Source organism: Saccopteryx bilineata, chromosome 4 (assembly GCF_036850765.1).
Source record: "Saccopteryx bilineata isolate mSacBil1 chromosome 4, mSacBil1_pri_phased_curated, whole genome shotgun sequence".
In the NCBI taxonomy this organism is placed as follows: Eukaryota; Metazoa; Chordata; class Mammalia; order Chiroptera; family Emballonuridae; genus Saccopteryx; species Saccopteryx bilineata.
Genome location: NC_089493.1, coordinates 27,848,945 through 27,864,936, shown reverse-complemented (window position 1 = coordinate 27,864,936; position 15,992 = coordinate 27,848,945). Strand labels below are relative to the sequence as shown.

At 52.5% G+C, this 15,992-nt stretch overlaps 1 protein-coding gene across 2 annotated transcripts in view; it reads right to left on the bottom strand.

The window, feature by feature from the left end:
- MIDEAS (mitotic deacetylase associated SANT domain protein) overlaps nt 1-15,992 on the bottom strand; it is a 68,645-nt gene that overhangs the window by 33,483 nt on the left and 19,170 nt on the right. The window contains exon 1 of one of the 2 annotated variants that reach the window (XM_066272210.1): nt 9,413-9,844. The exons of the other annotated variant lie outside the window; for it this stretch is intronic. The gene's annotated coding sequence lies outside the window, so the exon portion shown is untranslated. Of the gene's footprint in view, nt 1-9,412; nt 9,845-15,992 lie in introns of those variants that run through there. 2 annotated transcript variants of the gene reach the window in all.

Here is a 15,992-nt window from a genome sequence, read left to right as displayed (position 1 = left end):
TTATTATGCAGGCCTGCTTCTCCCTGGAAAAATGGCCACCGGCAAACATTTTCACTCCCCAAACCAGTCTACAGATAATCCAAAAGGCAGATCCTTCCCAAAAGAAGGAAGCTAACATTTCCAGAGCACTCCCCCATACCAGGCTCCTGATGTACCCTAACCTAACCCATGCATAAGAACTTCCCATCAAGGTATCTTATTGTCCTCATTCAAGAGAGGGAAAATGAGGCTCTGCTGTTAAGATGGTAGAAACAAGATTGAAAACCCTGTTGTCTGATTTAAAAGTCCATGGCTTTTCCATCATCCTTCCAGAAAAATCCCAAATCTATGAATGTTGTGGGCCTCAGAAGGCATGCTACACATGAGAACCACACAAAGCCAGCTGTGGACCCTCCCCTTCTTCATGCACCCTCCCAGAGTTACTGCTTTTCCTGGGGGCCTTTCCAAGTAGAACACAGTATATAACACTTTCTCCAAGAAAGAGTCCAAGTCCCAGTCCATCAGCAGCAGGCTCCCCTCAGTATTGGGGGAATCTGTGACCCTGGCCGGTTGGCTCAGCAGTAGAGTGTGGACCCAGCGTGTGTAAGTTCCAGGTTCGATTCCCAGTCAGGGCACACAGGAGAAGGGACCTCTCCACTCCTCCCCCTCCCCTTCTCTCTCTCTCTTCTCTTCCCATAGCCATGGCTCAAATGGTTCGAGCAAATTGGCCCTGAGTGCTGAGGATGGCTCCATGGCCTCACCTCAGGTGCTAAAATAGCCTGGTTGTCCAAACAATGGAACAGTGGCCCCAGATAGGCAGAGCATCGCCCCTGCAGGGGGTTTGCTGGGTAGATCCCAGTCAGGGCGCATGCGGGAGTCTGTCTGTCTGCCTCCCTACCTCTCACTTAAAAAAAAAGATTGAGGGAATCTGTAAAAACCCTTGGAAGGTGGGAGAGCCCACAGGGTTCTGAGGTGAGCTGGGAGTTGCAGAGTCAGCAGAATCTCACTCTGGAATAAGAGCCTCCATACCACAAACAGAAAGGTGGCTCACACTTTTCAGAGCCAACCAGCAAGGCAGGGCCCAACTGGGGAAGTTGAACAGATTTCAAATATCAAGGTATGTCAGTTCGCTTAGTCTAATTCCTCATTCCAGAAAGCAGCCCAGAGAAGAAAATAAATTTGCTTGCAGCTAGACACACGGCCAGGGACATGCAGGGCCCGGTATCAAGGACTCCAAAAACAATGCTTCGTGTCTCCATTTAGACAGGCCCCATCTCTGGCAAGACACTGGGCAGGGCTTAGAACCAAGATGAAATCCTAACACCACAAAAATAAGGCTTTCTACTTCACCATCTTCACTACCTCTAACATTCCGTGAGGGTGCTACTACATGCCAAGCACTCCACACAGTGCAAGGTAGGCATTATGACTCCCCTTTCTCAGTGAGAAACCTGAATATCCAAGGGGTCAATCAGTCGTGTGAAGTCACAGTAGTATAGAGGCAAAGCCAGGACCGGAACCCAGCCAAACCAACCCTCTTCTCTGCTCAGGCTTTCAGATGGGTACCTTCTCAAGAACTTAAATTACTAAATAAAAGCTGGTGATTTTATATCCTGAATAAAGGAGACAGATAGTACCTGATTACTCCAAAGATCATGGGTCCAAATTTCTATTCCATGACTTATGAAACGGAAGCTCTGAGAGGTAGTGACTTGCCCCAGGACACATGGCTGATTACTTGGGTAGAGCTATGGCCAGGGCCTCCCAGGTGAATATTCTCATACTCAGTACTCCCTCGGACCCCGTCCTTGACGTTTGTCTCATTTCCTTCTCGGTAGGGAGGTGGAGCAGGGGGGTCTAGAGTGGGGTTTTCATCAGCCCAGGCTCTCCTGCCTGGCCAGCTCCAGATGAAACCAAGACCTGCTGATGGCCAGAGGGCGGGGAGCATCCTGCTGGTTTTGAGGAGAAAAAAAAAACGAGGACAATATGGCTTCCCAATACATGCTAGTGACCAAGAAGCATAAAAACTTGCTGCCAGCAAGGGGGTGGGTCGCCGCGTGGCCTGGGGGCCTGGTAGACGGGCTGCAGAGAAGGCGTGGGGTGCCACCTGCCTCACTTGCCCAGCCATCCAGCCAATGTCACGCCCTTTCTCAGGCCCCGGTCAAGAACCAGGGCCTCCGCCAAATGCTCAAACATTCCTTTCGTTTCTCCAGTCTCTCAGCAGCTGCTGCAGGGCCTTTTCTCCTGTGTTGATTTATTCTTTATTGTTCCTGAAATACACCCAGAGGCCCTTGGCATCGGGCACCAGCAGAACCTCCAGCCCAAGCCCCAAGTACACACTAAGCAGACTCTCTGGGACCTGGGCCAAGCAAGCCAGCTGGAATGCTGGGCCCTGGGGTCAGACCCAGCAGCCAGCAAGGAAGACCCAAGCACCCACCTGCCTGCAGCCTGTGGTCCCAGAGATGTTCTTAGGGCTACAGAGGCTGGGATGTCTGGGGAGAATGAGCTGCTTCTAAGGTGTCTGGGAGGCCCAAACTAAGCCTTTCCACTCCTCCCATGCATAAGCAACTCCCCCAACACCCCCTCCCCACCACACACACACACATGCACACACACACACACACACGCGCACACGCACACACACGCACACGCACACATGCATGCGCAGCTGACCCCCACAGCCAGTTGCCCTCCACAGCAGGGCCTCACGGCTCAGGCTGGGCTTCTGGCTGCCCTGTGAAGTGTTTGGACACAAAGGCTTCAGAGGGTCTTCCCACCCTTCCCAGCTCCAAATACCTCCACTATCAGCCAGTCTAATGGTGCCTGAATTCCTACCATTAGCACTTCACTCCAACAGTCAAAGCACAGTTCCCTGTGGACAGGAAAATAGCCCTAAGTATGGGAGCTGAAAAGTAGAGAGGCGCTTCAGGGTCCGAGAAAATGTGTCCTGGCTTCTCTAACCATCAGCCTCTTTGTTAGTTTCCCTATTGCAAAGGGGGCATAATAGTTTCATCTCATAGTTACCGTGGGATTAAATAAGGTTAATATATACACGAAGTATCTGGCATAGATAAGGACCCAATAAGTGTGATTTCCTCTCCCCCTCGCTGGGCAGGAGAAGCCTTACTATCAGTCTTCAGCACCTGGAGGGTGGGGAGACTGGCTGGTCTGACTCTTCCAGTTCAACAGCCAGCTGAGAGCGGAAGCAGGACAAGGAGACTAGGAGTCCCAGTGATAGCATAAGGCTCTACAGACACGTGGGACATCTGACGTAGGAACCCAGGATGGGCATACCAGGCACAGGCCTCCCCTGGACTCAGCTGGTGGGACAAGAGTCCCCAGATAATAGAGCTTCTAGGCCTGTAATGGGGTCCCCACCCTCCTGGGCTCACTCTAAGAGCAATAAAAGGGAAAGTACTAGCACCTGGGGTGGCTGGGGAAGGGGTACCCACAGGAAGTCTGAGCAGGGGCCAGAGGAAGGGGGGGGGGCTGCAGGGAGCTAGCAAGCCTGCCTTGAGGCCACCACAGTGGATGTCCCACAAGTGGAAGTGCCCGCCTGGTTATTTTTGGCACCTCTTCTGCCCAAAGCCAGCAAAGAAAGGCAGCTGCCAGCAACATGGACAGGCTGTTTACACTCAAGTGTGCAAGCACTGCTGCAGAGACAAAAGCGAGCACCAGCAGCCACGGAGCAGAGGGGCCTCTGACCCCTTTCTTCCTTTCCCGACTGCCCCTGTAAGGTCCAATCTGTGCACTGCATAGCTGACATAGCGTGGGTACTTCTGCTTTCCCTCAGATCCAGTCTCCCAACCGCAAAACTCACTCACACACACACAAACGGACAAATAAATAACTATGGAGCCAGCTGAGGGCTGAGCCACACCCAGGAGCCGAGACAGTATTCCTCTGGGCTCTTCCTGCACTGAAGAGGCCCTCCCAACTTCCAGATTGGGAGGGGCAGGGACACAGGGCAGGCCACACAACAGCTCCCCTTTTTGCTCTTGGGTGAAAGTGCAGACAGACTATGGGAACTTCAAGGAACTCACGGCCTCTCAGCTTCCCCATTTGAAAGTGAAGGAGTTGGACTAGATGTCCCAAAGTGTTTTCTGGCTCTAGGACGACTCCCAGGAGCTGGGGAGGTTACACAGAGCAAGATCAGGTGGGGAAGGGGATCTGAGCTGCAGCGAGGTATCCCCCACCCAGAGCCACCAGCAACTGGGTGGTGAAGGAGGAGAAGCCGCAGCAGAGGAGAGGGGTAGGAGTCGGGGGTTGGGGAGGTGGGGGGGGGGGGGAAGACCAGCCTACAAGCATTCTCAGGCTTTCCAGTTACCACTAACTAATTTCTGAGCTCTTTTCCGAGCTCTGGGGCCTTCCCCTCCAAGGAACTGGCAAATTCTGGCAACAGCAGTCTGGATTGGAGCCTCTGTCTGCCCAGCTGCTGAAACAAGCTGGGAATCGAAATCCCTCGTCATTTCCCTTCCTCTCTGGACCCTGTTTCCCCAGAGGAGGTGGGCAGCCTCAGAGGGAACCCCCTTCTGGCTGTAAGCCTGGCACACTTCCCTCTCCCTAAGCTCTGACCCAGACAAACCTTGCCCAGGCTACTCCCTTCCCCCCTTCCTGAGACTCCTGGAGGAAGAAGCATTGCCTGGAAAAAATAACGCTCACACCAAGAAAAAATAAAGCTCACTGTGGCTGGAGAGAAAGACAGAGAAAACCAGGAGCACCTTCCCCGGCCCACCACAGTACCAGGCTATGTTTCAGGAGGAGCAAGAGCAAGAAGCACTGCCAGAGAAGCCTCGGCCCCTCAGCCCCTCTCCTCCCCACCAGCCTCTGCAAACCACAGCCAGCAAGCACGCCCCTCAGGGAGACTCCCCACCCCAGCAAATCCCCAGCTCTTTTCTGACATGTGGCAACTTTCTTCTTATATAATATCTTGGTGCACACCCCCTCTATTTCAATTGGTAAAAGAGCCAAAGTGCTCTTTGGAGGGACAACTCCCACCCCAGGCTCCACCCAAACTTCCACTGAAGTCACACTGCAAGGCTTCAGGTGAAACAAAGGCAAGGGGACTTTTTCCTTGGCTGAGAAAGCAGCCTTGCTCCTACCCACGTGAGCAATTCAGCCTGAGGCCTGGGCGGGCAGTTTCCTGATAGCACAATCTGATCTCTGGGAAGCTGAGCAGGGACAGAATCGCTTGCAGAGGTGCATAGGCACCAGGGTCTGGGCTGGTTTAGGCATGAGTGGATCACACAAGTTGTGGCCAAGGCCTAGGGAGTCAGAAAATGAGTTTCTGCCCTCCTACCACAGACAGAACACCCTTCATTTCCTCTTCCCTGGGAAGAGCAAAAGACAGCTGAACTTGGGGGGAACTGATGAAATGCTAGCCATTACCTGCTGAGTACTCACTATGGGACAGTCCCTTTGCATGCACGATCCTTTTTAACCTTCACAACAACCCTATGAAGCATTCTTATCATCCCATTTTACAGATGAAGAAACTGAGGTTCAGAAAATTAAGCAATTCCTAAAGCCACCCAGTGAGTGAAAAGGCTAGAATATGAATCCAGGTCCGCCCAGGCCTTGTTCTCATGCACTAGCTAGGTTTCCTTCAGTTACGGCCCAGGTACTGTCCACACACCACCCAGGAATGGTGATCTGAGTGTGGGGGTGGAAGTAGGTGTGAACAAGTTTTGCTGTTACTGTTCCCAAGTGTATGACTGTGAGAGCCCCTGTACGAGTGTGTGCGTTGGGGGTGGAGGGAGGGTGATCTGAATTCCAAATGGCAATTTCTAACACCGAGGTTATGCTGTAATGCTTCTGATTCATAAAATGACCTCACAGTCTCAAGGTATCCTGGATGGTGCTTCAAATGCAAGTGTTAATCCCTTAAGTGAGAACTGGGGATTTCAGCAAACTCCACATAGCTCTAGCCCAGCACACAGAGTTGGGCTTGTTTTTTGGTGGTGTTGTTTAAATTTTATTTATTGATTTTGTATAGAGAGAGGAAGGGAGAGAGACAGAAAAAGCACCCTGCTCCTGTATGTGCCCTGACCGGGCATTGAACCCGCCCCCATCCTTTGTACATCAAGATGATGCTCATCAACTGAGCTATGTGGCCGGTACTAACACACAGTTTATTCAGTTCAACCCCGCACAACCAACGCTTTGCTGCTGAAGCAAGCCCTCCATCAGAATGAGACCACTGGCTACATTTCCTGCAGCCTTTGGTGAGTCAGGGAAGAAAGGAGCTTCCAGGCTGCTTCTATACGGATGCATGCTCACGCACAGGAAGGGTGCCTACAAGCCTGGCTAAAGGAAATGCCCAGGTTAGCAGATTCCCAGGCGGGAGTCTCTACACTCTTTTTCCCTGAGGTCCTATTAGGGTCAGGATGATCAAGACACACTCTCCAGAAGGCCAGCCATAGGGCAGTGCCAGGGAACTGAGTTCACCAGCAGGCACCAGGATCACTGGGACAGTATGAGTCCCAGTAGCAGAACTCACTGGGCCCATCACATGCTAAGTCTACAGTTTTTGGAGGGAGATCTTTCATTTATTTGTTCAACACGTACTAGACGCAGGCATTGTGGGAACACAGAGCTAACTCTAGAGCAGAGGCAAGTTAAGACTGAAATGTGCTTTCAGCACTCCATGTATAGTAATTCGTAGAATCCTCACTGCAACTCTGTGAAGGAGGTATAGACTCTAGCTCCGAGTTGATGTTCTTGATTACCACTCTACAGTATATTCACAAATGACTACATAAATTAGAAATAAGTGTTGAGAAGACTGAAACCTCTCCAAAGAACTGGCATTTAAAACAGGGCTACAGAAGTATAAGGGAGAAACTCCCAGCTATTTGTGGTCATCCCTACTCCACCATGAGCAAGTTTTCCTTCTGGGAGACCCCACTACAGGAAAGGGGCTATCAAGGCCAAAGAATCCTGGCCCATTCCCCTTCCAGGATATTAAGCCTCACGGGCTTCCCCAATCCTTCTTCTATTCTCTTCTCTCACTCAAGAGGCCCAAAGGCCTTGGTTCCACTGGGAAGACCTTCCCTGGGTTCTGCAGCCACAGGAGGCCCTCAGCTGAGTCTGTACCTTTGTATTATCTTTCTTTTTCCCCCTCTCCATTTATTAAAAGCAGTAGCCCACAAGGCAAAACACTCAGGCTACTTTTATTTCCTGCTTTTAAAAAAAAAATTTATTGAATTTATTGGGGTGACACTGGTTAATAAACACACTATTTTTATTTTTAAATTTTTATTTATTGATTGATTTCAGAGACAGAGGAAGACTGAAAGCAAAGAGAAACACTGATTTGTTGTTCCACCCATCCATGCATTCACTGGTTGACTCCCATATGTGCCAACTGGGGCTCGAACCTGCAACCCTGGCCCACTCTTCAACCAACTGAGCTACCTACCTACCAGGCCAGGACAAACTCAGCTATTTATAAATCTCATATTTAAAAGTTGAACTCTCATCCCCACAGGCACTCCAGGGCATTCTGTCCTAGGGTGGGGTGAGGGGCTAACAGCCACAGGGAGTAGGGGTTCAGCCTGGTGCTGGAGAGGCCACACTGGAAGTGGGTAGGCAGTCCCAGGGCAAGCTCCATAGGTGGAGGGTGGGAGGGCACCCTCCAGGTTCTTCACCACCCTGTCCCCTGGAAGCTACTCAGACTAGAGTAACCAGCCAGAGGCCAAAGCAATTAGAGTGGCGACTGGGCCAGGGCCATGCAAAGAGATGGTTTATCACAGTAATTGAATGTTTACAGCCCTGTCATTCAGTGTCCAGAGCAAAAGAAAAAAGAGGACCCTTGAATTCTCAACCTGGGAAGGTCTCCCTTTTCTCCTTCTTCCTGAAGCCATCTAAGACCTTGCAGAAAGGGTGCATTTCTGATTCTAAAGGTGCATGTGCCATGCCAGCCCTGGGAGGTTCTGGAGCAGACAGGTGGTTTTCTCCCCTCAGCCTGGACCCAAGGGAGAGGAGAGGCTTCTCCTCAGACCTATAGTTCTTCCACCTTTACCAGGCCTCCAATCTCAACCCTGAAGCTGCAGGGACATGGAGAGGCCAGACCTTCAGGCCGCTACCATACCAGACTCCCCCTGCTGGAGCACCCAGACCTCCCTCCCCCCCAGCCCAAACTGCCAACAGGGATCCCCTGCACACACGTGCCAAGCCAGCCTCCATAGTCACCCAGGGCCAGCCAGCTCTCCTTTCAGCCCACCAGCCCCTGAGCAAGGCTCCACAGCCTGACACACAAGTCCAATGTGGGATGGCAAGAAGCAGGAAGTAGTCAACAGAGTTGTGACCAACAAAGTTTTAAATGGGGCGAGTAACTTCCCCTTTCATTCTCCCAGCAGCTCACTCTGGAGGCTGGGCTGGGATACCCGGTGGCCTTCACTTTGAGTGGCAGGTTATCTCCTCCAGGTCTGCTCCGTTGGGGCTGAGGATTGAAAGCCCCAGGGTAGCACCAGGCCCTCCTCCCGAGGTCTGGGTAGGGGTCCTCAGAGGTTCAACCTGGTGCACACGCTTTTCTGTATTGGTGAGTGGGTAGGGAGGTCTGACTACCTCCACCAAGCCAGCCACATGCAGGGGCCAGACAAAACCCGGGCTCCCGCGTTCTGGGCAGGCACCAGCAAAGCAAGCACACGGTGAAGCGCGGGGAGAGCTCCGCAGGCCTCAGCGCGCGGGCGAGCGGGGGCGGCGAGGGGAATGACAGGTCTGCGGTGCGCCCGCAGCGCTGGGGTCCTCTGGGGCCAGCCCGCCCGCCCTCCACGCTCCAGCTCAGGCCTCTGCCTGTTTCCTGCCACCCCTTCACCTCTGTCCCCAAGCTGCCAGCGCGGGCAGTTTCCATGTCCACTTTCCCGTGCACGCTGGAAGAAGGGGAAGGGGCTCCCGTGCCAAGTTCCTCCATTTCGCGAGCCCCTCCCCACGCCTCCCGGGCCTGAGCACTGTCACGCAAGCCGGTCTCTGTGGACACCACGTTTCGCTCAGGGGGAGGAGGAGCAGCCGAGTTCCTGAGCCGCTGCCGCCGCCGCGGGCCCCGCAGCTGGGGAGGGTTTTCCTGCCCGGGCCGCGCCCGGGTGGGCGGGGGCCGCGCGCGAGCTGCGTAGCTGCACAAACACCGAGGCGGGTTGAGGCTGCACACGCAGCTGCAGACTGGAGTGCGGGTCACGAAAGGGCGGGCCGCGAGGCGGCCGGCGCACGTCCACACCCGCGCGCACACTCGCTCAGGCGCCCAGGCCGCAGAAGTTGACGCGCCGCGCCCCCCGCAGCCCCGCGTCCCAGCTCCGGGCCGCGCCTGCAAAGCTGCAGCCCAAGCACGCAGCCGCCACCGCTTGCACGCATCCCGGGGTCCCTTGGCTGCCGCGCCAGGGCGGGCTGCGCCTCGCCTCGTGCAGGCCTCGGCCGCCGACAGGGCAGCCTCACTTACCTGCTCCTGTCCGAGCTCTGGCATCGGCTATCCCTTTTTCGCCATGGGCCGCCGCCTTCAGTCGCCTCTCCGACTCCAGCCGCCTGCACGCACTCCCCGATTTTAAAAACAAACAGGCGCCGCCGCCTCCCCGCGGCGCTCGCAGGGCTTCCACCAGTCCGCGCCTCCCAAGGCTGGGAAGTTTGCTGGCAAGGCCCGGGAAGGACGCGCGGGCTGTCACCCCTCGCTCAGAGCGCAGGAGCCCCGGCGCACCCCGCGCCGGTGGTGTCCGCCTCGCGATCGGTCTCCCTCCCTCCGTGTCACCCCCAGTCCTGCGATGCAGTGTCAGGATTGCACTGCTCTGACTCATCGGTTGAGCTCACAGCTTGAAAAAAAAAAAAAAGAGAGCGAGGGCGAGAGGCAACAGCGAAGGAGGAGGACTCTGAGGTGCTACAAAGGATTGCACAACTCGCGGCGGGGAGCGGGGAGCGCGGAGCCCCAGCGGCCGGCCGGCGTGCACGGCGAGGCAGCGAGCAGGAACCAGCTCTACCACTTCATCAGCACAACTGTCTCTGGTCGGCCTCCCCACCAGCAGGCCCAGCGCCGCCCACTTCCTGCGACCAAATAAGGCCGGGGAAGGCGTCTTTAAACCTCCAGCGGCTGGCCGGGCTGGGGATTTCCAGCCGACCTCACCTCCACTCCAGAGTGTGTCGCCACCCACCCCCGACCCAGGCCGGCGCCCCCAATGGCTTTGCTAGAACAGGCCACGCGGCTCGTTACTTTCACACCAAGGTCAGGAGGAGACAGTGACGAAATGTTTGGAAACCCTATGGGCCTGCCAGGAAAGTGTGTGTGTGATGTTGGGGAGGACACAAGTCGCTTTCTTCTACAGAGAATTCTCCGATTTTGGATACGGTAAATCATGCACAATCCTCTCCGAGGCACTTTATTAACAGTCTTCCCAAGTTTCACATTTGGCTCAGCAGCGTCCTAGTGGTGAAGAGGTTGTGGAGAAACTGGCCCCAGCCCTTATAAAAGACCCACGTCTCAATTACTTAGGTGATGAAAAGCTCTTGGGTTTAATTCTAGCAACTGAGGCCAGAGCTGGACAGATTTTCCCTGCATGCCCACATTTCCCCTACTTTCTCAACTCTCCCCGGATGCCTCCTTGCCTGGCTGCTGAGAAGATGGGAAACATTTCAGCCACTCGGGAGGTTTCTGCAGGCCCCCACATTCAGTGAGGCTCCAAGGCCAAGAGAAAAGTCCAGGGGAGGCAGCGCTATTTTTCCAAGTTCCTTCCACTTTTGTTTTTGTTTGTTTTTTTCCAAAGAGATGAGTCAGAAGAAGATCTTCCTTTGAAGAAAAAAAAAATCCAAAGAATATGCTATGTTCTGGCGGCCACTTTTCCCCTGTGGTTAGTCCTGACAAGCAGGTGCATCCCTTGATTTCTCAGGGAGAAGGGGAGGGACAGCAAAATGTGATCTTCACTGGCCCTCTGAGCCTGCAGGGCAAGGGCATCTCCCTCACCCCACCACCCCCAGTGGATGACAGAGACACCCCTCAGGCTTTCTGCCTAACCCTCAAAAACCCACACTTGCTTGGGAAGGGGCATGACCTGCCTGCCCTCTCCTACCCCTGCGCTGCCCTGAGCACCTGTGTGCATCGAGCTCGCACCCCACCCAGGAGGAAAGGGTCTAATTTGCACCCTTCTGTGACAGATATGTCAAAGTAATGACAACCTCTGTCTAGATTGCTCCCTCGGTTGGAGTGTCTTCCTAATACATCAAGGTTACGGGTTCAATCACTAGTCAGGGCATGAACAGGAATCAACCAATGAATGTATAAATAAGTGGAACAACTAACTGATGTCTCTCTCTCTCCCTCTCTCTCTTTTTCTCACCCCCTCTTCCTCTTTTTAAAAAAAGAAAAGAAAAAAAGGCCTGACCTGTGGTGACACAGTGGATAAAGTATCAACCTAGAATCAGCAGTTCAAAACCCTAGGCTTGACCAGACAAGGCATATATGAGAAACAACTACAGCAACTATGAAGCAACTAGGAGTTGATGCTTCCTGATCCTCCCCTCGCCTTTCTCTCTCTCTAAAATCAATAAATAAAATCTTTAAAAAAGTAAAAAAGAAATAATGACAACTTCTAACAGTCACATCTGCAAAATAAAGATAATTATGCCAGGGGACTGGACCAGATGACCTCTTGAAACGCCTTCCAGTTTACAATCCATGATTCTGTGATTGTAAAAAGTGAATGGGAGAGCTGGGGAAACCACTTCCAAAAGGAAAAGCCCAGGCTCTCAGATTTAGCGTCTGCTATGTCAGTATTGTTCCTGATAGTTCTCAAAGCACAGTCCCCACACACACTGCTTAACAACTAAGTGTGAGAGAGCTTTGTCCCTCCTATTTTATGGATGACAACACTGAGGTTCAGAGAGGTTAAGTGACTTGCAGAAGGTCACCGGTCAAGCCAATCATCTGTCACCTCTGCTCTTATTTTCATCTCCCGCTAGAGAAAAGCAGTGAGCAATGAAAGGACCGGGTGTCCAGGTATGCAGGCCCCCAAGTAGAGGCTAGACTCTCAAGCAGAGGCTTAGTGTAAAACCTTTTTGTTTTTTCCACTTGTCTCGTTTCTTCCCACTGATACCTCATCCAAACACCACTTGGTCTCCAGTGCCTGCTGCTGCCAGGTTCTTCTGCAGACCAATGGCCATCCTGACCTTCCTCTAGGGCCTAGCCCCTTGAGTGAGCCCGTGAGAGCCAGTACAGATCAGCCCAGGGATGTTCCCAACCAACCAGAAAACCCAGCTGAGGACACATTCCTAGAAGAGCCTGCTACCATGGAGCCAGGGCCCAGCCTCCAGGGAACAAGTGGGAGCCTCTCCAAAGGGCACTCCCCAGCCTAGTCCCGCCAGGACTTCCTCCCTGTCCCATGCCGGGCTGCTGTGCCTGGCCCAGGAAGCTGCACAGGGAGTAGAGGCAGGTGGCAGGACACCTGAGAAACAGAAGTCAGCAACCTGGAGCTCTGCTTGTTGGGGCAACTTATCCCTTCACCTAAACTTCCAAATTCAGGCCACCTCAGGAAGGAAGAGGGGGAGGACAAGGGACTTGTGAGGGGTGGGGAGAGATGGCTCAGGACTGCCCAGTTAGCCCCTGCCTGGCAGGGGAAGCCTACCTCTCCCAGGCAGGCAGATGAGGATGTGTTAAAGAAAGCTGCGGCTCTTCCGAGAAAGCCCTGGAGGTCAGTTTTGCTGCAGATATGACAGTGCAGAATCATTGACATGTGAAGTGAAAGTTTTGGTTTTAGAAGCTCCAGCCCTGCCTACAGGCTTTTGGGGCAATCAAAAAGGGTGTCCTTTGGGGGAGGAAAAAGAAGGGACCTTACCCAAAGAGTGGGCTTTTTCTCCACCATTGACCTTCACAAACTGCAGAAAAGAGAGGAGTACAGACTTCCAGTTCACAGGGAGTGTGTCTGCTGAGAAACACTCCAGGAAGCAAAGCACCTTAGTCAGGATTCCAAGCTCTGGGTCCCAGTGAAAGTAGATACGGCATTAGAGAGTTCCTGGGACTGCATCAGCTCTCTGGACTCTGCTCAGAGTGACACATCACAGCCCGGAGAGGCCATCACCAGTGTCCACTTCTGGGACAGCCTGAGTGACTTTAGTGGAATGTGAATTATATCCAAATAAAGAAGAAAAACAAGCTTCCAGGGAAGCCAGCTTCTTACCACCCACCTACCTCCATTAACTCTCTGCTGCTATCACTCACTATTTAAAAGAGGGGTTTCCTTCTCCTCGAATCCCATCCCTGCCTTTCTGTCCTTTTCTATTGTCCCTCCTCTGTCAGGACCTTTCCATTTTAGGCCATGGTGTGTGTGAGTGAATAACCAACCTTTACCAGAGTGTGAGGAATTAGGGTACAACCACAGTTGAGGAAATCATAAGCCCACAATTCTGGGACTGACTCTGGGTCCTGCCTAACTAAAGTTAATGCGCTGTATGATCTTGGGAAGTTGACACTTACCTTCTCTGAGCCTGTAACAGATGTACTATAAAGTACTAAGGAAACAATGCTCACTTTCTAGGGACTTGGGAGAATCAAAAGAACAAAACACTGCCTTATAACTGTATCATGCTTTGCTCATATAAGAGGTTACTAATTTCCTTTCTAAATCCCCTTCTTCCAAAACCAGCTTCTTCTTCCTTTCAAGAACCTAGTCCAGGCAAGATTTTGTTTCCCCCTGTAAAGATCCTAGGTCCACCCTATCAGCCTCAGGGTGACCTCTGGAAAGGTCTGTCCAGGGCGACTCTTTCCAGCATTGACTCAGTGTTCCATACTGGTGTCCCTGCTTTTGTGTCCTTTCTACCAAGCTTTTCCACAGTGCTGCCTACCCAGCCTGAACAGAGACCTTCCTTTGATAGCTGTTTTCCCCTCTTTACCTCTTCTTGTCATGTCCTTTCCCAGAGAGCTAGAGCTCAAAACCACCCAGTCATTAGGTTCAGCCATTGTGTGCTGAGAAGTCCCTGCACTGTCGTTCACCCTTGAAAACCCAGGGGACCCTCCTCTTCAGTTCATATTTATTTCACCTGTTTGGGGGCAGGGCCATGCCTGCCACACCAGCCTCCAGCTGTCCATGTCTCTTGGCCCTCTCATCTACACTCCCCCGCTTTCTTCTCTTACAGACTTGGGCCAGGTTCTGAGTGCCTTTGTCAGGCCTGAGGGGAGCTTCTGCAGATGTCCCCAGTTGCTGCTGTCACTCTGGGAGAGATGTCTGGCTGGGTATAGGGAGAAGGACAAAACAGGTGTGGCTGCCAGGCAAGGCCACGAGGACAGAAACGCCCTTTCTTCACTGAGCCAGAGCTGCCAGCTTCCCAAGGGCCTCCGTTCGCTTCAACACAGTTCCATGCCCGCCACAGACCCGGACAGCCTCCTTCACCAGCCGTTCTCTGGAGCTCAGCTTTCCTACCTTGTCGCAGTGGGCCAGGAAGGAAGAACGGAACTCCTGAGATCCAATGGGACGTGCTTTAAAGCATTATTTTTAAATGAAAACAAATACTGATATATCACAGACTAAAATTCAAAATTTATATTCATGGGGTGTGCAGGATAAAAAACAGGCTGAGACTTGAGTCCAAATCTTGGCTCACACTAGCTTGATGACCTTCAGCAAAGTACTTGACCACTTGGTTTTCTCATCTGCAAAATGGGGATGATAAGCGCTTAAAACAGTATCTGGCACATGTTAAGTCCTTTGTAAGTGTTGACTATCACTTTGTCTCATCTCCTAACTGCTCTCTTTGCTTCTAGTCTTGCACACTCACCATCCACACTGCTATCAGAGTGATCACATTGCTTTTCAATAGCTCCCATCATTTACTGAAAAAACCTGACAGTGGTAGCCAGCCTGTCAGGTGTTCACACTTCCGGCATGACCCTGCCTGCCCACTTTCCGGCCGCAGGCCCACACAGCCAAGCAACCGCAGATGCTCCCCTCACCTTTATCCACGGGTTCAACCCAAAACCTAGTCTCCTACTAGACCTGAGCTGGATGGCACCTCTTCCAGGAAGCCTTACTTGATGCCCCCAAGCAGAAGAAGGATACTGGAGTGCATACTGCTGGAGCCCCTTCAGATCCCCTTTATCAATATGTTGTGCCCTCCTCCAGTTGCTAAGGGTCACAGCTGTCCCCTCCTTCCTTCCTTGCTTCCTTCCTCCCTCCCTCCCTCCCTCCTTTCTTCCTTCCTTTTTTTTTAAGATTTTACAGCTGTCCCCTTCTCAAAGAGAACAAAACAGCCAATGATTGACTTGGGCAGGAAGGTGAAGAAGGGGTGCCTTGGTCCAAATGCTCAGCCACCTTGCCTTAAGGTGGGATCAAATCCATGGTGGTACAATTCATGTTCCATGGCTCCCTGTGGGATCCAGCTGCAAAACATCCTTCCTTGCTTAGCTTCTTCCCCAGCCCCAGCCTGCTTCCCTCACTCCCTTCCCCCAAGAGCACTTCCTAAATCAATCCCAGGCATCCAAAATGGTCTCGGTTTATGCTTGCAAGGCTCAGAACAGCCACTGCCTCCCCTAAACTCCCATGGCCTCCTGATGTTTATTCTTACTCCATCCCCTACACATGGTCCTACAGCTGCTTACCAGGCCATCTCCCTACTAGCACCAGAGCCTCCGAAGGCCACAGCCTAGGTCTCAGTCACCTTGTATCCCCAGGGCTTACACCGTGCCTGCACATGGTGGGTGCTCAGTAATGCCAGTTGATAAAGGCACAAATAAAGTAATAAATGTGAAAATGTGAGGTAAGCAATATAGTTTAACAGACTATTATTATTACTAATTTTATTACTATTCTATTTCTTCCATTCTAAGATGCACACATTTCCCCTCATTTTAACATCTCTGAAATCAGGATGCATCTTACAACTGATAGCATGTCGTGGTTTAATTAGCAGCGCTGTCTCTTTCATAGCCATACAGAAAATCATGGTGCATCTTATAATCGCTAGCTTCTTAGGTGCAATGGTGTGTGGTGTTTTTACTACTGCTACCACTACACTGATGCTTGATCCCTGGGTTCCCGGGCCTGCAGGTC